Consider the following 23,696-nt stretch of genomic DNA (forward strand, 5'->3'; position numbering starts at 1 on the left):
GTTTTTTTTTTGGGGGGGTAATTCAAATTTATTTCTTTTTTTTTTTTTTTTTTTTGCTTCCAACCACCTATTGTTCTGGTACTATTTGCTGAATAATTTATTTCTATTAACTTTTTATAGCCACATTAATTTTCAGTTATTTTATTTAATGCTGCTATAAAATTAATCTTACCTTGTATTAATTACATAAATAACATATGTTCATTTTAGATGGCACAGATATAGATATGAGGTAAAAAGTCTATCTTTCATATTCCAACTTTAAGTAATATGTATGTGTAGCTAGGTGAAATGGAACATCCCATAATCCCCTCACTCTGCGATGCTGAGACAGGTGGACCATAAATTTGAGTTCCACCTGGGAAATTTAGTGAGACACTTTCTCACAATTTAAATAAAATTTAAAAGGTCTTGAGATAGTGCTCAATGGTAGAACAATAGATCTTGAATTGGAACCTTAGTATTGCAAAAGATGGAATATTTCTATATCATTTAGGATGTTAGGATATTCTGTGGCTTTAAAAGTTACAGCATATCTCAGGACTTTAGAATCACAAGGTTGTTGTATTATAAATAGTTATTCTATATCTGACTCTGATTGGCTAGTGTGTCTGGTTTGCTATATCTTAATCATTTTCCAAAGATCACAACCAAAAGCTTCTGTCCCTTCACAATGCTCAGCAGAAAATTTAGGATCTCCGGGTAATGTCGACTAGTCTGTTGCTTGTATGTAGAGGTGGCTCCTTTTGATGGAGAGACACCACAGATATACAGTTCTTTTGCAGACACACATCTCCTACATCTGCGGGGTATATTTGTCCGTCCTCTCCCTCCTTCTCCCTCTTCCCCCCATCTGTCTCCTTTGACCTTAATTGTGACTACTTTGAGTCTATGATGCTTTAGAGGCAAAAACACTTAATCGCTTCTTTTTCTTTTGTGTACTTAAAGAATATTACCAGTGCCACAAATTTTGTTGGATCTTTATAGCAGTGAACTGAGAGGTTTAAATGAAGTTTAGTAGCTATACCTTTGATTTGATCCTGAGTTTTACCACTTAATCATTTGCCCCAAGTGGCACTAGAGGCATGTGTTTGTTTATATACTGACTATCACTAGCATTGGTCAGGGAGGTGTCATTTCAACCAGTTAATTTTTGCACTGAATAATTTGATAAAATTATGGTTTTTATATTTCCTCATATTATCTCATAAAAATTAATAAAAAAATTATGCAACTTTGGTCATCCTGCATTTAAATAATTGGACTGGTAAGTGGTTAATAGGATTTCTCCCTCAGAAACATTCTCAGCTCCTCCCTGTTCCCACATATACCCAGTTTTGAGTTGAAAGATACTTAACTTTTTTAATTTAATAAATCTCTGACTTTTTAAATTCTGTTTTACTTAACTTCTTGTTTACAAACAATGTCTTCTGAACAGTATTATATTAATTTCAAAAGCCTGCTCTCATTGGGGCACAATAGTACTGTTTTGTTTTTAATAGTCTTTTTCTAGTGATAATTATCAAAAATGTACACTGTTTTCCAAGAAGTTACAGAAAATGATTTATAAAATGTTCATATCATGCTGTACCACTCTTTTTGGTGGGGGTGGGTACTGGGGATCAAACTCAGGCCTTGCATTTGTGAGGCAGGTGGCAACACCACTGACCTAAATCCTTGTCCCACACTTTTCTCTTTTTTTTAACATTTTTAATTTTTTAATATCAGTTTCCTCACCTCCAACCTTTGAGCCATAAAACAAGTTGCAATTGTACCCTATTTACTACATATTTATAACAGAAAATAAGCATAGTCTCAATAATTTAAAATAGACAAAAGTTTTTTTCTTGCTTATCACAGGTTATTTGGGGATTCACCTTTCCATTGCTAGGCAACCCTCATGGAGAGTACTTCCAGCGACGAGAGAAGAGGTGCTCAACATAGCCATACTGGTTTTCAAATGTCCCCAGACAAACCTAAAGAAGAGTAGCTACTCATAATTCCATCAGTGAAAGGAAAATATGTGCTCCGTGGGATGAGATGGGATGAGAAAGTGGAAAAAGTACACACACAAGAATAAAAGCTATTCTGTAAAGATAGGAGCACATATATCTCTGTGATATGATTCTTTCATTTCTTTTGGAAAGATACCCAGCAGAGGAATAGCTTGGTCAAAGGGAACCTTTAGTCCCAGCTCTTTGAGATATCTCCATATTGTTTTCCATAGTGGTTGCACCACTCTGCACTCCCACCAACAATGGAGCAGGATTCCTTTCTCCTCACAACCCCGCCAACATTTGTTTTGTTTGATTTCTTGATAGCAGCCATTCTTTGTGGGGTGAGGTGGAATCTCAGTGTTGTTTTCATCTGTATCTCTCGAATGACCAGGGATGTGGAACATTTTTTCATATATTTACTTGCTGCTTTTACTTCTTTGTCTGAGAAGTGTGTATACATTTCAGATGCCCATTTTTGAATTGGGTTTTTATATTTGTGGGGGTGATTTTTTGAGTTCTTTATATATTCTAGATAATGGTCCTTTGTCTGAGGAGCAGCTGGTAAAACTTTTTTCCCACATTGTAGGTTGTCTCTTAGTTCTGTTGATGGTTTCTTTTGCAGTGCAGAAACTTTTTAAAAGGATGAGACTCCAGTTGTTGATTCTTTCTTCTAGTTCCCATGCTACTGAGGATTTGTTCATAAAATCTTTTCCTATGCCAATGTCTTCAAGAATTCTGCCTAACTTATCTTCCAGAAAGTTTAGTGTTTCTTTTTTAATATTTAGATCTTTAATCCACTTGGATTTTAATTTAGTGCATGGTGAAAGATAAGGGTCTAGTTTTAATCTTCTGCAGGTTGAGATCCAGTTTTTCCAACACCATTTATTAAAAAGGCTATCTTTCCTCCATTGAGGATGGTCAGCTCCTTTGTCAAAGATGACGTAGCTGAGTATATCTGGATTTGTTTTTGTGTCTTTCAATCTGTTCCACTGATCCTCAGATCTGTTTCTTTGCCAGTACCATGCTGTTTTTATCGCACTGGCTTTGTAGTATAGTCTCAAATTGAGAATTTGGTAGGAATATCTGCTACTATGTCTCTGTTGCCTCGGATGGCTTTGCTATTCTAGGTCTCTTATGGTTCCTCTTAAGTGAAATAAATAAGTCACACATGGGTAAATAAATACCAAATAGCTTTCCTGGTCTGAACAAACTATAATAGTACATAAGATCCTAATGTTATAATGGACAATGTGAAATAGGAAGAAAGGGGCTAAAGGTGTAGGGAAAGTGGGAAGGGTAGGGGAAAGCTAAAAAGGGGAAAAATATGAGAAAATGAAAAAATGGAAATGAAGTGTTTTTAAAAGGTCTGGGAAGGAGGGGTGTAGGGAGGGTAGGGACAAGGGGAAAAATGAGAACCAAGGCCTCTTATGTAAAGGTACAAGATCCCAATAATAAGTATAACTGTACTGTATACCTAAAATGTACCAACAAACTCAATGAGGAAAAAAGGGAATAAAAGTGATTCTAAAGCTAATCTTTCCCTCTCTCTCCCTTCCTCCCCCTCTCTCTGTCTCTTTTTCTGTCTCCACCTAATTCCACCCGAAATCTGTCTACCAAGAAATTATGGATATTACTTCAAAGAGTATTTTATGGCAACATTTTCTCATGTGTGTTTTGCTAAACCAAATAGATACCTTAGAAAAGAAGACAAGTGCAAGAAAGGAAGTAGAGGCTTTCTGGGCTTTGGACCTCAGTTTCAGCTTCAGTAGACCAGTCCTGACATCTCCTCTTTTAACATAACTCTCAAAAGTGTCTCCCAAATATTTCCTGGGTCTCGATGAAGATCATTTCTGGTCTTTCTCCTTCATTGACTTCACTCTGGTTATGTACGTTCAGTGAACTATGGATGATCAACTCATAAAAATATTACCTAGGGTTTATTTCTCAGTGCTGGAGCTAAGTTAACATTTTCTTTGTATTCCTCTGCCCTAGGAAACTTGGGGCACTGGCCTGAGCACCTATGAACCCGCATGATAGTAAATTACTGACAATTTTATGATAAAATGTTAATGAGTAAAATATAAAGGAGTTGCTTTGGCCTCTTCCTTGTACCTGAAAATTAGAATAGCTTTGTTTAAAAAATGGTGAAGGAAGACACATTTAGATCACAGGAATTTACTTGCAAAATAAGCTCAAGATACAAGTATTGGAATAGAACGGCACAGTTTTCATCTGGAGGGAGAAGTCTAATGTGCTTATATCAGTGGACTACTTACGACCATGTTTTGTGTAGATATAAATTGAATTTGTGCAGCAGGCAGGTCACTGTATTTGCTGATGCATAATGAGGGTGCTCAAACTTAGACTGTTTATCCCCTAGAGTCTCATTAAACTAAATATACTTGCCTTAAGCCACCTGCCTCTGGGCAGTTGCAATAGAAATAAAATCAGATTTATTTCCTGTCTTGATAAATTGGCATTAACTACTACTTTATCTGAAATAGGCTTGATAATTAGTGTCTCTGATTACATAGAGAAAACTGTTGAATCTTTTAGAATGCTTTATAAAATGCAGCCTTTCTAAATTTGCTGCAGTTGAGGGAGGAGATTTGTAAGCCCAGAGCCACTCACGGCTGTGATGAGAGTCATTAAAATAGCAATCTTTTTTTGGAAGCTCATCTTGTCCCAAGTAAGTGTGATTTAGGAATATGGGAACACCTGTTCTGGGGTGGCAAATTTTACCTTGGCAGTCTAATATCAATGATATCTATGAGCTGTGGAGAAAAAATATGGATAAAAAGAAACATTTAATTAATTAACTAGTATGAATTAAGGTAAAGGACACTAGGAAATGAACTGTCACAGGGTCATGGTCTAGTTATATTTGTATTTATCTACAGTCAGCTACAAATAACTCACTTCAGTTATATTTCAGTCAATATTATTGACCACATGCAATGAGCTTGTTTCCCTTAAGGCCTCAGGGAGTGGTTTCCCACTTGTGAAAGGCCAGCTTTCTGGGAAGCAGACTGAACCTGTGTGTTACTCCACATTCCCACACAATTCTTTACTCTGCATTCCCTCTCAGAGCCACTCTGGATTTTTATCGTTAGACTGAAGGAGACACTTCTGTGTTTCTTGGCGCCTCATTCAACACCACAGACATTTTTCTGAGGGTTTAGACTTATGTTAGATACCAGCCAGTTAGTACTGCCTTCCTGGCCACCACAACTCACCTTTAGAAGACTGTATGTAGTACAGAGTTATGACTACAACAGAATGAGTCATAATGCAGACTGGGTAGAAGGAGTAATATTCAGGTTCCTTGAATAGGGAGAGGAAAGCAAAGGAAAAAAATTGAACAACAGGAAAAACAGCAATGTATTTTTTTTTAACCAAAGAAGTACTAATAATGATGGCAACAGTAAAAAGATTCTTTCTGAAAAGCTTAATTCTGTTTCTGACTACTGTAGAAAATACCAGGCATACAGTATTTAATAAAGCTCCCATGTCACTCACCTTGCATTATAAACATATAATCATTTTTAATCAACTCAGTCTTTTCAGGGCCCTCTCCCAATATCCTTGTTTAGCCTCTGGGGAAGAAAAGTATTTATCCCAGTGACAGAGCTGGGATTAGAATGTCTGTGACCCCAGAGTCTATCCCTGCCCCAGGACTCTCATGGACAATCATGAGACCTTGTTATGGGAAATAGGGAGTCATTGGTAGGTTTCAAGTCTGTGCTGTGATAAGTGTCTCACAGGTTACTGTAGGAATAGCAGACACTGATGTTGAGGTCAGCTTATAGCCAGGGTCATGACCAGAGGCTGAACAAGGATACTAGGAAAGGCACTTGAAAAGACTGAATTGATTAAAAATGGATCCATTGTTTATAGTACAAGAGCTGAAAGATCTGATGATTTATTGTATTTGTGGACCAAGGGAGAGGAAGATATTGATGAATTTTAGACCAATTCCTTTCTTAAAAGAAGAAATATAGAGAGGAATTTTAAATCAAGGTGGCAGAATTTTGAAAATATTCATATTCAAACTTCTACTTTTTTTTGTATCGGGTATTGACAATCTTCTACATTTAAACACCATTCTGAAGTATTTGTAATCTCTCTTTCCCATGAAAGAGTGGTTATCGCAAGAGTAGGTCATATAAATTTGAAGATCCAGTAGACTTAGGGCACCTGGACAGGCAGCGCTAGGATAGATTCCTCTGATTTACTCTTTCGCAAAGTTTCTTTGGTTTGGGGATTGTACAGACTTGCTTAACTGACAAAGCAAAGCTCACCTCACTCACTTCATTGGAGTTTAGTTCCTCAGCTTCTAAGAAGGTAGGAGTGAGGAACAAAATATTTTTTAGTCTAAATATTGTATTTAAACTGATTTTGTGAGCTTTTTGTTAGCTTTTTTTTTTTGAGACAGGATCTCACTATGTAGTTGAGACTGACCTGGAACTCACTATGTAGCCCAGGCTGGTCTCAAACTCACAGCAATTCTCCTGCCTCTGCCTCCTGTGTGCTGGGCTTACAGGCATGCGCCACCATGCCTGGCTTTGTTTGCTTCTTAGCTTGATAGTTCATAGTACTTTTATTAGAAAACAATGAAATCCCATCTTTTAGTGTCCCAAAGATGAAGGAAGAGATAGAGAATTGATGGTGTTCCACTTACCATTGTGCATAGAGGGAGAATGACAGTTACTTTGATCCCTCCAGGAATTCAACCAGAGATAGTCTAATGTACGGTGGGGTAGAGGAAGCAATATTTGAGAAAGCTGGCTGAACCTCACCACTGTACATGATAGCATTTCATTATTATATAATATTATTTTGAGGAGTGTGGAATAAACTTTGATAGATGTACTTTTTAATTAGGTTTGTTTATGCACTTGTGAAGGTTGCAGTCATAGACTAATAAAAACAATCTGCTAATTCATTTGGAAATGTCAGGCTTCAGTTCTATGCAACAATATGGAACAGCACTAAGAATAATGGGCTGAGGAAGAAATCAAAAGGGTAAGGAAAAGGAAGACTTGTCTAATGAAATAATCATTCTGAATGCAAAGAGGAACCCACTTGTAACTAACAATATTGTTTTCATTTTCTACAAAACTTGCGATTTCTTTAAAAAATCACACTTCTAGCATTTTATTAAGTAGCAAGAGTTGTGGGGAAAGAAACTATGCAAGCATTGCACATTATGTATTTATGCTTTTCTGGTACATTGTTCTATAAACCAAAGTAAGATTGAAATAGACTTGTATATTCTGCTCTTTCCATAATATGAGAATTATGAAGTAGGTGTGAAATGTCCTTATGGGGGAGATGTAGCATAATTATGTGCAAACCAGAACCATGGATAACAGATCTTCCTACTTGAGGCATTTGTACAGAGGGGGGCAGAAAATGCTATGAAAACCTCTTGAGTTTGAAGGGTCAGCATAGGAAAAATCAACAGGTAAACAATAGGTTTTTCTTATATTGTTTCTACAAGATTTTCTGTAAGAGTTGTATTTATGTAAGAGTTGTGTTACTTACTGTAGGGGTTTTACCATAAAAAAGAAGTGCTTTCAATCATTAATTTCACATTTTTTCAATCAGTGTTTTTAAAATTTTTTATATTTGTATCTTTTTAAAGAGCTTCTATTTACTCTCTGGTTTTTAGTCATTCCAGTAATTCTGCATGGCAAGTGAATATATTTTGTGCTATTTTTGAATGGAAAAAAACTGAGACAAAGAAAAAGATTGAATATCTTTCCCAAAGTCAGGAATATTTGTAACTGGCTAGATGTGTATTATTTTATTGTTACATACACTTAACGTGGTATACATGTATCAAAACTCACAACCTATCTTTATTTTTCGACACTTTGTTCTGTTTCTCAGTGGATTCTAGAATACAAATATTTTTGAATGTATATTTTGGGGCCTTTTTAGTCTTTCAAATGTTTTCTTCTAGGAATTAAAAATAAGACAAAACAACTCCATAACTGTCTGTGCATAGATTTATCAAAGTTCTTATATTACTTGTAATGTACATCTCCATTCCGGGCCATATCCAAGGGCAGCCCTCAGGGTTAGGACTAGTTTGGGGAAGATTCAAGCACATTGCCTTTATTATACAATTTATTTCCATTATTTCAATATTAGATCCTCATAAGAAGCCCACAGCCTAGATTGCTTGCATGAGCAATTCACAGTAGGGCTCATGAGAAAACAGTGCTGCTGCCGTCTGACAGTGCAGCTCAGTGCAGCCAGGCCCTGGGAGCTGCTAGAAATACAAGGTTCACTCACTTCCCTCTGGTCCCTCTGCTATGAGGCCTGGTTTCTAACCAGGCACCAGTCTATCCCTGGGGTAAAATACTTCTACCCTAGGCTGTGACTTCATTACTTTTACCTCCATTTTCCAACATCCTGCGGTCTTCAGAATATGATAGATACTTAATAATTGATCATTTACTAATAATCAATGCTTATGCCTATGTGAAGCTTTTGGCTTTAAATCAGAGTTTCATGGTGATATTTTTTGAAAATAAATCAGTGTACCTGTTTAAATGTTTCTAGATATAAAAATCAGTGTTTTAAACTGTAAGTTGATTGGTTAAATATTATAAGTGAAAAATATAAAAGCAGGGTTTTTAGGCTAATTGTAGTGATGGTTAAATGAATTGTTTATCAAAAACATTCCACATGGTAGTTTAATCTCATTGCTGTAATTAAGATCACATCAAAGCTTCTATTCAAATTTTCCATTTTGATTCTGCCATCATGGCCTTTTGCTACTTTGAAATAAAATTTCTCCAGATAATTATTTGAAAAATAGTTCACTTTTTGCCAAGATTTACATGTCAAATGCTTTCAAACTAATTAATTTAATATGTACTGTCTGATATCATTTTAGAGAAAATAAAATAGAGTCAATACTTGGTCACATACATAAGAAAAAGGAGCTGTATGCATTGTAATATCTTGCATTGAATTATCTTGGTACAGAGTGAAGCAACCCCTACTCTTTCCATATTTCTTTGGCCATGTTGGATTACTTAAAAGAAGAGATGCATGCATTAGCACTTTAACCATCATATTTTCCAATTTTCAGTGCCTTTTCTTGCTTCACTGCTAAGCATTATCTATAACATTTTCTGGTGCAAAATTTTTCCCATTTTTGTTGAGATACATTTATATACAGGCAAATCTACAGATCATATAAATAAGTATGCAATCAGGTAAGTTGTCACACACAGACATAATACATGCATACATAACAAATATACCAGTCAAGATATAGAATATTTTAATGACTCCAAAAAGTCCCCACCCACCCTTTTCTAGTCAATCTTCATCAATCAATAGCAACAGTCTGTTGTTTGTTTGTTGTTGAGTATATATCAAATTTATTTATCTATTTTCTCTTCATGTTCATTTGTGATGCTTCCTACTATTTTGCTAGTAAAAGTAAGGTTGATCTTCTTAAATTTGTCTCTTTGTGGGAATAAGTTTCATATCTATTGCAGCTGCCCATAGCATTGAAAGGGCCTAGACAGGAGATGATGATAAAATTATCTTTTTAAGAAATTGCCAAAGAGTTTGAAAATATGGTTATATCATTTTTCAATCATTGTAGTAATCTGTAAGTGCTCCAGTTGCTTTGTTTCTAACTACCATTTGTTATTATCTGTCTTAAAACATCTTAGCAATTTTAGGGATTGTGAAGTCACATGTCATTGGAGTTTTAATTTATATTTTTCAGATGATTAATAATGTTGAGTATATTTTAAGGTGCTTGTTTGGAAATGCTTGATGAATTATTTTGCCTAGTATTTTAATTGATTTTTTTAAGACTTTCATATATAATCTGGATGCATGGTATATGTAAAACAGATCCATATGTACTTGGAGTGAAAATGCTTTATCTGTAATTTTGTATATTAACTTTCTTAACAATACCATTTGACTATCAGTGTTTATATTTTGTTTGAAGTACAAGTTATTTTTATAGTTTATTTGTTTCATATTCTATTTAAGAAGATTACTCCAGCCGGGGATTTAGCTCAGTAGTTCTGCCACCTGCCTTGCAAGCACAAGGACCTGAGTTCGATCCCTGGTACCAAAAAAAAAAAAAAAAAAGGAAAATTACTCCAAGGAGAGGAATACATTATACTTTGTTTTCTTTTAAAAAATCAGGTCTCGGTTTGTGATTTATGTATAAAACATATATGAGTGGTTTTCTTTATAAAAAAATTCTTTTTATTCCTAGTTTGCTGAAAGGTTTTACCATTTAGTGAATTGGCCATTTGAATTTTCTATTTGTTTCTGAAGACCATCTTTCCTCAGAATTGCGCCACTTCTGGCAGCCTCTTCCAGCTTCCAGCAACTTATTAGCCCTCTTGCTACCTTCCAGATGGCTCACTCAGTCCCAGTTAAGTACCTGGAATGAGTCTCTGCACTTATCTGCTCTATCTGCACCTTGAACAAATTCTCTTATCTAAGGTTTGTCTTACAAATTCCATCCTTTCATCTTAAAATGTCTTTCTCTACCTCTTTAGCTTTGGGACACATTTTGATTCTCCCTGGGTCAGTGGCAATATAATGTCCCTGGCAGAAAGTTGGAGCAACATCAAGAATCATTTTGTGTTTTTCCTTTCTCTCTAGAATCATAGTCTTGGGCTACACATTGTTCAAGGTCTTTCAAGAATATAAATATCAGTGGAAGAAGGTGTGACAAGGAAGATAGTGCAGAAAGGACAAGGAGCCCTGCATATGTAAAAATGATATGATGATGTAGAAAAATATGATGGTTAATCAACTTTGTGTCCTATAGTTCATGCTATTATGAATACGTTGAAGTTTGTAATAGTTGAACTTGATAATGTCTCATCTAGTAATTTTTAAATTTCAGAATTTCATCATTTGTAGCTTATGATAGTGATAATAGATTTCAGAAACCATTCAGGATAGAAAAACTATTTCTGATATTAGAATTACACAGACATGATGCTAAGAGTTGCAAACATGATTTAATATGCTGAATTTCAATGTCCTCATCTGTTGAATGAAGATGCTACTATCTGTCTTCAATATTGGTGTATTCTGGATAATGTTTGTAAAATGCTCAGCAACAAACTTTGTTTTGAAATTATGCAAGACATCATTAGATGATACTGATGATACTGTTGAATATCAAACATAAACATTTTATCTTATTAGCAAAAATATAGTCAACTTTCTGGGAGTATTTGCTCTAAGCAAAGGTCGGTAACTTATTTACAGTTTTCCTGGCACTGCCTAAGACAGGCTAGTAAAATGCTATCTGGATGAGATCCACAGAAATCTGTTTAACTCTCCTCCTAGCCTTTTTAATCAATTCATCACTGAAAGTGCTTTATGGAAAGCAGCAAGAATTGCCATTACCCTACTGCACAATCCTTTCTTCATATTTTGATTCCATAAATGTCATAACTTTGATGACTTTAAAAGTAATTTTTATGGGAAGCACGTTGCTTAACATACAGTACTGAAGAAGTCCCTCCTTCCTCCCTAAACAATCATACATTTATGAGGAAAGGTGGGGGAGAATGCTTCTCTCCCTAACCAATTCAACAACAAAATTCAAAGCTGAGGAATACATTTCTCTTGAAAAAATAGATAATTAGAAAAATTAGAAGCAAATGCTCAGTAATTACAGCTCATTTTTCTTTTAGGTATTTATACAGTGAAAGTTCTAGGGCAAGATTTGGTCTCAGTCTGCTATTGTCATATACAAAAAGAAGTTGCAATTAAATATTACTAATATTAAAAAATCCTAGGAAAGGAGCATTGCATTTATATAGATTAATGGGATTGTAATTTCTAATACATTGAAAAGCTGTTTTGTTAAGCTTTAGGTTATACCACTGTTAGCATGAGTTATTATTGTGAAGCAAACTGGTTATGCTTTCTCTGCAGTCCAGGTGTTTGGAAAATGTTTGATAATATAATATATCAGACAATAAGAAAATAAGTGAAGATAAATCATTACATGTATATGTCTAACTATTCATATATAAATTAATATAATTTCTATAACACTGTTTACAAAATTTAAATGGTTTACAAAAATGTCACGAGTAGAGCAAAGTAAAAGTAAGTGTCTAAATTAGGGTAAAAAGAAAATAAAATGATATATTTTGATTTTATATTGTTTTAGATTATGTAACAAAACTAAATGACTTTTTAATTTAGAAAAATTTCTGAATTAATCTTTAATTATGTTAGTGTATTTAAGAAATTGGCCTGAACACAAGAAAAGCTAATGAAAAAGCAACATCTGTCCTATATGAGAGATGAAGGAGACACAGTGTAGGGGGCAGGTGGATGTATGATTGAGAGAAAAAGATCCATAAGATAAAGCTCAGCTTCATTTGAAAGGAGAAATATAAGCAGTTATAGTACCCTCTGGAGGGCTGAAAGTAACTGAAAAATTTAGGAATCAAATACTCTGTTTTAAAATCACTTTCTTTTTTGAGCAGCACAGTAGCATTTTGGTATTTTTTCAAAGCCTTCAGAAGTTTCATCAAATATCACAACATTGCATTATTGAGACTTTGCTGAAATTATTGAAGGAGGATGTTTAGCAAAGGGCAAAGTGGTGGAAGATTAGGAAGAAGATATGAAGAAACTAAATCTTGACGCATAAATGACCAGGAGAACATAAGCATTTATGTTCCTTATGTAGGATCCATTCCCAGATGTCCTGAGAAAGGGGTCAAAAATTCCCAACCTTAGCTATTTAATTGAATTATAAAGGTAAGCTAAACTAGAAATCTGATATACTTAGGAATATTTCTTTATATTACACTTATAATGACAAAACAAAAATCATAAGGGAAAAGAAAAAATATGACAAAACAAAAAAATTGAAAAAAAGTTTTTGTAAATAGGGAAAGGAGGGGGTGAAGAGAGGTCAGGGGTATGGGAAAAATGAGAATCAAGACCTGTCATGTAAAGGTACAAAATTCCAATGATGAATGTAACTGTTCTGCATATCTAAGAAGTACCAATAAACTCAATGAGAAAAAAATTTAAAAGAACCTTTAATTTTTGATTTCCTAGACATTTGGAGAGACAGTGTAAAAGATTGCTTTCAAATGTATATTTCTCTGCATACATGAAGATAATTTTACCACTTGAGTCAAATGAGTAAGAAATCCATAAGGTTTTTTAAATTAGTTGTTTATGTATAAGAAGATACATATGGGGCTGGGGATTTAGCTCAGCAGTTCGGTGGCCTGCCTTGCCAGGGCAAGGACCCAAGTTCAATCCTCAGGACCAAAAAAAAAAAAAAAAAAAAAAAAAAGAAAATACATAAATATGTTTGAGGTAGGTTATTCTATCAGTTGTTTTACTATGGATTCTTTTTACAAAGTCATTTATGTCATTAGCTACATTAACAAATAGAATCAAACCTTTAATAGCATTCCACACAGAACTAGAGAAAGCAATTCTGAAATTAATATGAAACCAGAAGAGAACTAGATTGGCAAGAACATTTCTGAGCAACAAGAGCAAGGAAAGGATTTCAAGTTACATTACAAAGCTGCAGTAATAAAAACAGCATGGTATTGGGGAAAACATACTTGTAAATGAGCAGAACAGAATAAAAGTTTCAGAAAAAATTCCATACATACTCAACTACCTTATCTATGACAAAGGACCCAAATAATTTGGTGGAGAAAAAGTAGCCTCTCTAACAAATGCTGCTAGGAAAACTGTCCATCCACATACTGAAAATTTAACCTAGATCTGTATCTCTCCCCATGCATTAAACTAAACTAAAAATAGATCAAAGATGTAAGTATTAAAACCAAAATACTTAATCTCCTGAAAGACAAAATACATAAAACTCTTGAACAAAAAGGTGTAGGCAAAGACTTCCTGAACAGAATCTCAGTAGCACAAGAAACAACACCAAGAATCAAACAATACCCTACAGCTAGCTGTTTACATTGTTTTACATCTATAATTGACAGGGGAAATTCCCATTGGGTATAAAACAGTTTCATATAAAAATAATACTAACTGAATAGGCTTTGGGAATTCCAAGTCAGTGGGAAATTTACCAGTGACATTGGCTACAGCTTGTCTCCTGCATCACTTTGCTGAGTCAAATTAGCCTGAATTGTTTTTAATCAATAGTTAGTATGCAAGTGCTGTAGGCTTATTGTCTTCCAGAAAACAATTAAATAAAATAACCAACCTAATTATTTCAAATTTTCTTAAAAATCCAAATGGCAATCAGACCATTTATGAACTAATCCCTTGCCAATGTTAACATTTTAACTTAGATATGTACTATAAGAAAAGTTGCTTAAGCCAGTAAATATTGGTTTTAATATTTATGAAAATGTATCTGGCTAAAGCATTCATTTTGATTTGCAAAAAAATTCCCTTTTCACATTGATTAGCCAAATCCCATCTCACCATGTTTGTTAATCAATTTATAAAACTATGATGCAAATGTTAAAATATACCAACTAACTCAAATTGATTTTTTAGGTCATTAAATGCAATAAATCAAATATAAACTTCCTCTTAAAGTAACATAAAGCCATACAATGATATGTTCATAATGGTTATTATCCAACTTAAAATTTGTGGAAATGCCTGCCTACTAGCATGACAGAGAGAGTGCCAAATTTGAACAGTATTTGATGTCAGCATAAATAGTGGGGCTGAATTAGAAGCACAGATTTATTTATCAGTCAGATTAGTTAAATCATGCCTTCACTAGATAAGCGCTTGGTGGAGTCATTTAAGCTCAAGTGCCTCTGCTTTCTCAGTTGAAAATTGATAACTAAATCATCTTCAGTCAGAGTGAATGGGGGAATGAAAAAAATCATCATATATGTGTATAGGCAATATACATACATAAATATATATATATATATATGTATATATATATATATATATATAAAGCATTCAGTAGAAACTATGCTTCATTTTTTGAGTTTTGATAGATTCTGGTCAGCAGCAGTGAGTCATAGCTCTCAGTTGGCAAGTGGAAGCAGCTCCCAGGAACAAGGTGAAAGGAGAGCCTATGACATACTGCCTTGCTAAGCTATTACATTTAGTAGATGTGAGATAGGAAATGCCTTTTTAACTTACTATATTTTTTTTCTTCTTTTGTTTTGTTTTTGTTTTTGAGACAATGTCTCATTATGTAGTTGAGACTGACCTGGAACTCACTATGTAGTCCAGGCTGGTCTCAAACTCATAGAGATCCTCCTGCCTCAGCCTCCTGTGTGCTGGGATTATAGACATGTGCCAGCGCACCTGCCTGACTCACTACATTTTTTTTTCCAATTGAGTTTATTGGTACAATTTAGGGATACAGTACAGAAAAAAATGTGAGATAATTAAAAGATGGAACTACATTTTTGATTTACAATGGTTTTATCAAGATGTAACTCCATTATAAGCCAAAAAGTATCTACTACAAAATTAACTATAAGCAAAAAAAACGGATTTTAGCATTTTTCCCCCAAATTTAACCTGTATGGTGTTGGCAAAATTATGGGTGATTCTTAAATTATACTTCATCATTTTTATATTTAAGAAAAATTTCCAAAAATTAAGAAAAATGTCAAATTCTGTATTGTTTAATATTGTCTTTAGGGCTGGGGATTCAGTTTAGTGGTTCAACAGCCTGCCTAGGAAGCGCAAGGACCCGAGTTTGATCTCAGGTCCAAAAAAAAAAACACCCCCCCAAAAAAATGGATAGGGCCAAGGATTTATCTCAGCAGTATTGCACATGTGCCTTCCAAGTGCAAGGTCCTGAGTTCAATCTCCGGTACCAAAACAAACGAACAAATATTGACTTTCTGTCTTTAACTCTATGGCTTGTCGAGTATTTTTAAAAAAGCATTACTAAATTAATAGACATTCTTGTAATTTGTATGTGTGCTGTTAAATTCAAATTATGATAAATATACTTTGAAATTAATAAATTTATCAACACATATGTGTTTGAGAAAATGAGAAAAATAATATTCATTGAAACGTTAGAGACTTAAAAGTATTTGGACCCTTCTTTCAAAGCATGCGGCACATTACCAGATCACTGGGTAATGGGCGTGAATAGAGTTTTGGAGAGCTAAAAAAGAGTGACAAGCATATGAAAATCACAAGAGGAATACTTCAAGTTACTCTGCCTTCTTTAGGAGATTCTCTCCTTGATTTTATCTTTGTCTACAATCTTTCAGGTGCTAGAGAGAGTTTATCCAATGAATTGTCACCTTAAGGAAATAAGAGGACATAGAATACAATCCCAAATACTCAACTGCACAAATTGTAAATTAAAATTTGAGTGTTGATATTAATTTACTGTAACACCTCTGCAAGCATGTATGGAATGATGGCTAAGTACATATAAAAAGGTATGAATGTGCTTTATTTTATCTTGCACAAATTTTAACTTAGGAAAAAAATAACCTTCAAATGATTATGATAATCCAGACAATGAAGACTGGGACATGACACATATATTTGATTTCTTGGTTTGATGGCTGAATAAAATATAGAAGATCAAACCAGAATTCTATCCATATTACTGTAAATATCAGTTGCAGTCATTTGTGTAAGATGTGTAGCTTTAAGAAAACTTTTAAAATGTAACATGCACTCAAAGAAGTGTCAATGTGCATTCAGCAAGTCACATGGCTCTCTGAGAGTTTATATATAGATACCTAAGATTTGGCTTTTATTTTTGACATCACAGTATTTTTTTATCATCAAAAATGCCAAGAGACTGTGAGAATTTCCTAAAGCCAACAGAGTGAAAATATATGTGGCCAAAATATATCTTAATATAGGGAGAAATAAGTTAAGGGAAGAGTTTAATAAGTTCAAATTCAATGTATTTAATTTGTGGGTTATTAAGTCTGTTGTGAAATATGAATAACAGGAACAACATATTTTATGAAAGATTTGGAAAAACTCCAAGAAAGTATCGAGCAATCATCTTTTCATTTAATTTTCATCTTTTATTGTTTCAGGATGACTATGAATTTATATGTACATTTCATCTTAGCTCATGTCCTTGTACCTGATCCTTTGCAAATACAAGAGATCATTGAATTTAGAGTTTAAAATATTATAAAAATCATTTTTAAAATGTTGCTTTTGCTGACTTTTAGTGATCCACAGAAAAGTTACTTTATTCTTTCTTCATTTTGGAATCTTGAAAGGGTTATTTAATTAGTAGAACTTTCAACTTACAGGGAAAATATGATGATAGTGCTTTTATTTCCTCATTTGATGAATAAAAGGCAAAGATTTTGTATCCTAAATTAATAGACAGCTAAATATATGCAAGTTTCTACACATTATTTTATATTTCTTGACATCAAAGAAACTGCATTGCACTGTTTTCTGTGTAAATCAACTGGAATATTAAGCAATTAGAATTACTTTTTAAATATTCTACTACACATTCAACAAATTTCCTTACCAATGGATGAGTGTAGGCAGCACTATACTTGGCCTTGTCTGCAGTATAGTGTTCAGCCTTACTTATTTGGAGCATCAAAATTTTATGAAAAACCAAACCAAATATGGTTTTGAGTAGGAAAAAAACTTGAAGTAAGCTCATAAGTTTGTTTACCCAAAGAGAAAATGCAGAGGAATATTTTCAAACCTGAAACTGTGCCAATGTGTGGCACTGAAAATAAAAAAAAAAGTGACACAAAATCCTTAATGAAACTGTGAATGTGTGGGACTGAAAAAAAAAAAAAAAAGTGACACAAAATCCTTAAACCTTTAGTGAGCCTGGTTCCTTGAATGTAAACCCAATGTTGATTGTCATGTTTAAAATTATTTAGTCATTAATTTTGAGGTGTAGAGTGCTTGTATATATTCAGTTCTATAATACTATGCTCTTTTGAAAATTTTTATTTCAAATGACTTAAATAAATGCTCTGACATTTAAAATGCTAAACATAAATTCAGTTGAATACCATGTGGCATAAATGAAAGGTAAAGAATTACCAGCACTTCTACAAGTACTGTACACAATTTGCAAAATTCTTCACTAGGAAATAGGAGTTGACTTTTCCTAGCTCTTCATTAAAATTCAGTTTTTTTCTTAATTCTTTCTTCTTTTTTTGTAGCGGCAATCTATGCCTAAATGACAGCAATAACAACAAAACATAATATGTATTTTATTTCATCAATTGAGACTCATATAGTTAATTCAGTTTGAAAAAAAGCTGAAATGTCTTTAACAGAATTTGCCTCTTAAAATACTTCCAGGAAGATAGTGGAGTGGTAAACAAGGGAAAATAAAAAATATGAGAAAAGGGAAAAATGGAAACAAAGTCTTTGTAAATAGGGAAGGGTGGGGGCGTGCAGGGGCTGTAGGGCTAGGGGGAAAAATGAGAAACAAGATCTATCATGTAAAGGTACAAGATCCTAATGATGAATGTAACTGTGCTGTATACTTAAAAGTACCAATAAACTTAAAAAAAAAAAAAGACAGTGGAGTGGTAAAAGTAGTGAAACAGCCTCTCCAAATTTTGGTGTCCAGATGCTGGAAGAGAAGAAGGAGGGAACTGGGTCTCCAAGACCCAGCAAGGTTCTGAAGTAAGAATTGAGGCTCATCAGGAGAGTAAAGACAGAGACATCAACATATAAGAAGGAGGTGAAAAGTGATGTTGTCTCCTTGTTCCCTAACTCACAGTATGGGCAGGTAAGCCCAAACCTTCAGGTTCATGGTGACTACTGGTGACCTCAGAGCACTCCATAGAAAAATGCCCCAGTGAGAAAGAGCAATGAGACAGTGGACTGCAGTTTCTGGTGAGTTGTTTGGGTTCAGAACTATATATATATATATATATATGCCGCTTTAGAAAAAATCATATCAGAAATAATTTCTTAGACAAATACAGAGATCTTGACTATAATCAAAGAAAAGGTTAGTGATTCTTGAGCAGATGCCAATAAAGAAATAGGATTTTAGGAAAATGATGGACACAATGAACACCCAAAATATGAAAAAATAAATGGAATCCATGAAACAAATTCAGATATACAGGGGCTAGGCATGGTGATACCTGACTGTATTCCCAGCACTCAGAAGCCTGAGGCAGGAATATCACTTCAAATTCCAGGACAGCCTTGGCTACATTGTGAGTCCAAGACCAGCCTGAACTTCCATCTGCCTCAACAAAAAAGCCCTAAGTGTGACAATGGTACTTTAGTACTTGTCGTTTTGGGAAGTGCAATGAATACCAAACAGATATCCAGGAGATTCAAAATTCCATTGAAATATACACAGGCCAATGAGCCAATATGAGGACAGAATATCAGATTTAAAAGACATGCCTACATTAGTGATCATGAAAAAGAAAATCAATCCAACAGATGCTAGACGAATAACTTAAGATTGATCTAAATCAATGAAAAATCAGGAAAGAGCACAAATGACATAAAACCCTGTTTATAGATGTAATGACAGAGAACTTCTCGAGCATGGAAAAATAATTTGACACACAGATAAGTGAGGTATATAGAATACCAATTAGCAATGATCACAAAAATCTATGCCAAGGAATATGTCAATATTCCAGAAATTAAAAACAAGAACAGAACATTAAAAGCTGTTTGAAAAAAAGAAACAAATAACACATAAAAGAAAGCCCATCAGAATCAGCAGATTTTTCAACACAAATGCTTAAGTAAAGGAGAGTAGGAGTGAAATAATTCAGCTTCTAGAAGAAAATAACCTCAAACCTGCCCTGATGCAACCCCTGAAACTATCTTTCAAATTGACAGAGAAATAAGATATTACCATGACAAAGAACGTGTGAAGAAATTCATGACAATCAAACCAATATTCTAAAATATTCTGAAGTACATTCTAGAAAGAGACAATGAGGATACAAATCCATGAACCCCAACAAGAAAAAAAGCAACTAAACAGAAGGGGGAAAAAGGGAACCAACAACAGAAAAATAACATGACAAAGTAAGTCAATACATGTTAATTATAATCATCATTACAATGGTCTGATTCATCAATCAAAAGAAACAGACTGGAAGAATGAATCAAGGAACAAGAGTCAACAATATGCTGTATACAAGAAACACATTTAATTTTTAAAAATGGACCAAAAGCCAAGAGATAGAAAGCAATATTCCATGAAACTGGAATCCAGAAAAAAGCAAGACATATCATGTAGAGGTACAGGATCCCAATGATAATTGTAACTATATTGTTTGCTTTAAATGTACCAATAAAGTTAATAGGAAAAGAAATTCTACATTGAAAAAAAAAGCAGGGGCAACTTTTCTATTTGCAGACAAAGTGGATTTCTAGTCAAGACTGAATAAGAGAGATAAAGAAGGTCCTTACAAAGCAAACAATCCAAGAGGAAGAGATAACAATCATAAGCATATCAATACCAAATACTGGCATGCCAAATTATATAAAAAATATTATCAGACCTGAAAAATTAAATAAGTACTAACACAGTTGTCAGGTGGACCCCCAATACCTCCCTGTCACAAATAATAATAGACAAATCAAATAGTCAAAAAATCAACAATGAACTATCAGAACTGAACCAAATTTTGAACAAATGGTCTTAGTTGATGTTACAGAGAATTCTACCCCATAACATCAGAATACACATTCTTCACACTTCACATGGGGCATTCTCCAAAATAGATCATATACTAGCTCCTAGAGAATGTAAAGTAATTGAAATTATCCCATGCCTATTATCAGAACATAGTGCAATGACATTGGAAATCAATGTCAAAACAAGCCACAAGAATTTCATAAACACATAAAAATTAAATAACACCCTCCCAAACAACCAATGGGTCAAAGATGAGATAATTTCATCAACAAGAAATTAGACAACTTCCACAGTTAAATGTTATTGCCAATATAACATACCAGAATTTATGGGACACAATGAAAGCAGTGTGATGATGGAAATTCATAGCAGTGGATTCCCAAATCAGAAAAACAGAGCAAGCCAAAATAAACAACCTAATGCAACAAATAATTGAGAAGATAATACACCATAACCAAGTAGTTTTCATCCCAGGGATGTAGGGATGGTCCAACATATACAATTTAATAAATGTAATAGACCATATTAACAGAACCAAGGAGAAAAAGCATATGACCATCTCAATACATGCAGAAAAAGCATTTTACTAAGTCCAAAGTCCAAAACCCATTCATAATAAAAGTCCTATGGAAAATTGGAATAGATGGCCTTTATCTTAATCTGATAAAAGCTCTTTAGGACGAACAGCCAACATCATACTAAATGGTCAAACACTGAAAGCTTTGTTTCTGAAATTAAGAACAAGATGAGGATGTCCACTATTGCCACTATTATTCAATACAGTTCTGGAAACATTATCCAGAGAAACTAGACAAGACAAAGAAATAAAAAGGGATAAGAATAGGAAAGGAAGAATTTAAATTATCATTATTTGTTGATGACATGATACTCTCTATATAAACCCCCCAAACTTCACTAAAAGACTTCTAGATTTAATAACAAAATTCAACAGTGTAACTGGAGACAAAGTAAAAAATCTTGTACACAAATAACAAACCCACTGAGAAAGAAATTAAAGAATCCACACCTTTCACAGTAGCATCAAAAAATGAAATATTTATTAATCAAACTAATGAAGGTAGTAAAAGTGCCTCACATTGAGTTGAAATTATAGTACAAAACTTCCACATAAAAACAGCATGGTAGTGACAAATAAAAGAGAAACAGACTCAAGGATCAATGGAATAGATTAGAATATTTAGAAATGACTACAAACACAACCACCTTATCATTGATAAAGGAATCAAAAATTTTCACTGGAAGAAAGATTACCTCTTTATGAAATGGTGCTGGAGAAAAATGGCTTTTCATGTCTTGAGGATTAAAACTAGATCCATGTCTTTCACCATGTGCTAAGCTACAATTAAAATGGATCAAAGATCTAAATCATAAAACAGAAACATGAAATCTCCTGGAAGACAGAATAGATAGAACTCTTGAAAACATATGTATAGGAAAATACTTTATGAACAAAACTTCAGTCACACAGAAAATATCACAAAGAATCAAGAACTGGTATCTCATCTTATTAAAAAGGTTTGCATAGCAAAAGAAACCACCAACAGAGTGAAGAGACAATCCACAGAGTGTGAAAAAAAATTTGCCATCTGTTCCTTGGACAAAGGGCTAATATATAGATTATATGAAGAACTAAAAAAAATAAGACCCCACAAATTTAATGACCCATTCCAAAAATGGAAATCTGAAATGAATGGACACTTCTCAGATGAAGTAGAAACAGCAAATAACTATAGGGAAAAACATTCAACATCACTTGTAATTCAAGAAACAGAAATTAAAACAGCCTTGAGGGTACATCTCATCCCAGAAAGAATGACTATCATAGAGAAAACACCAAATAAGAATGAACAGACATTTCTCAGACAAAGAAGTAAAAGCAGCAATTAAATATATGAAAAAATGTTCCACATCAGTAGTCATTTGAGAGATCCAGATGAAAAAAATGCTGAGATTCCACCTCACCCCACAAAGAATGTCTGCTATCAAGAAATCAAACAACAACAGATGTTGGCGGGTTGTGGGGAGAAAGGAACTCTTCTCCATTGTTGGTGGGAGTGCAGACTGGTGTGCTGTGGAAATCAATATGGAGATACCTCAAAGAGCTTGGACTGGAGGTTCCATTTGACCTAGCCATCCCTCTGCTGGGTATCTTTCCAAAAGAACTAAAAGAATCACAACACAGTGATGCATGCACACTCATGTTTATAGCAGCACAGTTTGTAATAGCTAAAAGTTGGAAACAGCCCATTTGACCATCGGTTGGAAACTGGATAAAGAAGATGTGGTTTTTCTATAAAATGGAATATTACTCAGCCACAAAGAGCGAGAGAATAGATTCATTCATAGGAAAATGGATACATATTGAAGATATACTCCTAAGTGAAATAAATAAATCACATGTGTAAATATCGAATAGTTTCTCTGACGTGAATCAACTGCAATAATACATAAGATCCTAATAAGACTACTGACATTGCAAAGTGGGAAGGAAGGGGCTAAAGGTGTAGGAAAAGTGCGATGGGTAGGGGAAGGGTAATAAGGGAAAATAAAAAAATGTGAGATAATGAAAAGATGGAAATAATGTGTGTTTGTAGATTGGGAGGGGAGGGGGTTATGGGAGGGCAGGGACAAGCGGAACAATGAGAACCAAGACCTGTTATGTAAAGGTACAAGATCCCAACAATGAATGAAACTGTACTGTATCCCTAAAATGTACCAATAAACTAAATTAAAGCTGGGGGAAAAAAAAGAAATGTCAAAGGGTCTTGGGGGAAAAGCAATCCTTTTCTATGGTTGGTGGGACTGCAGAGTGGTACAACCACTGTGGAAATTAATGTGGAGATCTGTAAAAAACTAAGACTAGAGATTCCATTTGGCCCAGCTATTTCCCTTCTTGGTATCCTCTCCAAAAGAATTAAAAGCACCACACTACAGTGATATACACATGTCCATGTTTATATCAATTTGTAACAGATAAATCTTGAAAACAGCCCAATGGTCAACAACTGATAAATGGATAAAGATGTGTTTATTTTTGTACAATGTATTGCTAC

This window comes from Fukomys damarensis, unplaced genomic scaffold (genome assembly GCF_012274545.1).
Source record: "Fukomys damarensis isolate Sample0158 unplaced genomic scaffold, DMR_v1.0_HiC HiC_scaffold_2, whole genome shotgun sequence".
In the NCBI taxonomy this organism is placed as follows: domain Eukaryota; kingdom Metazoa; phylum Chordata; class Mammalia; order Rodentia; family Bathyergidae; genus Fukomys; species Fukomys damarensis.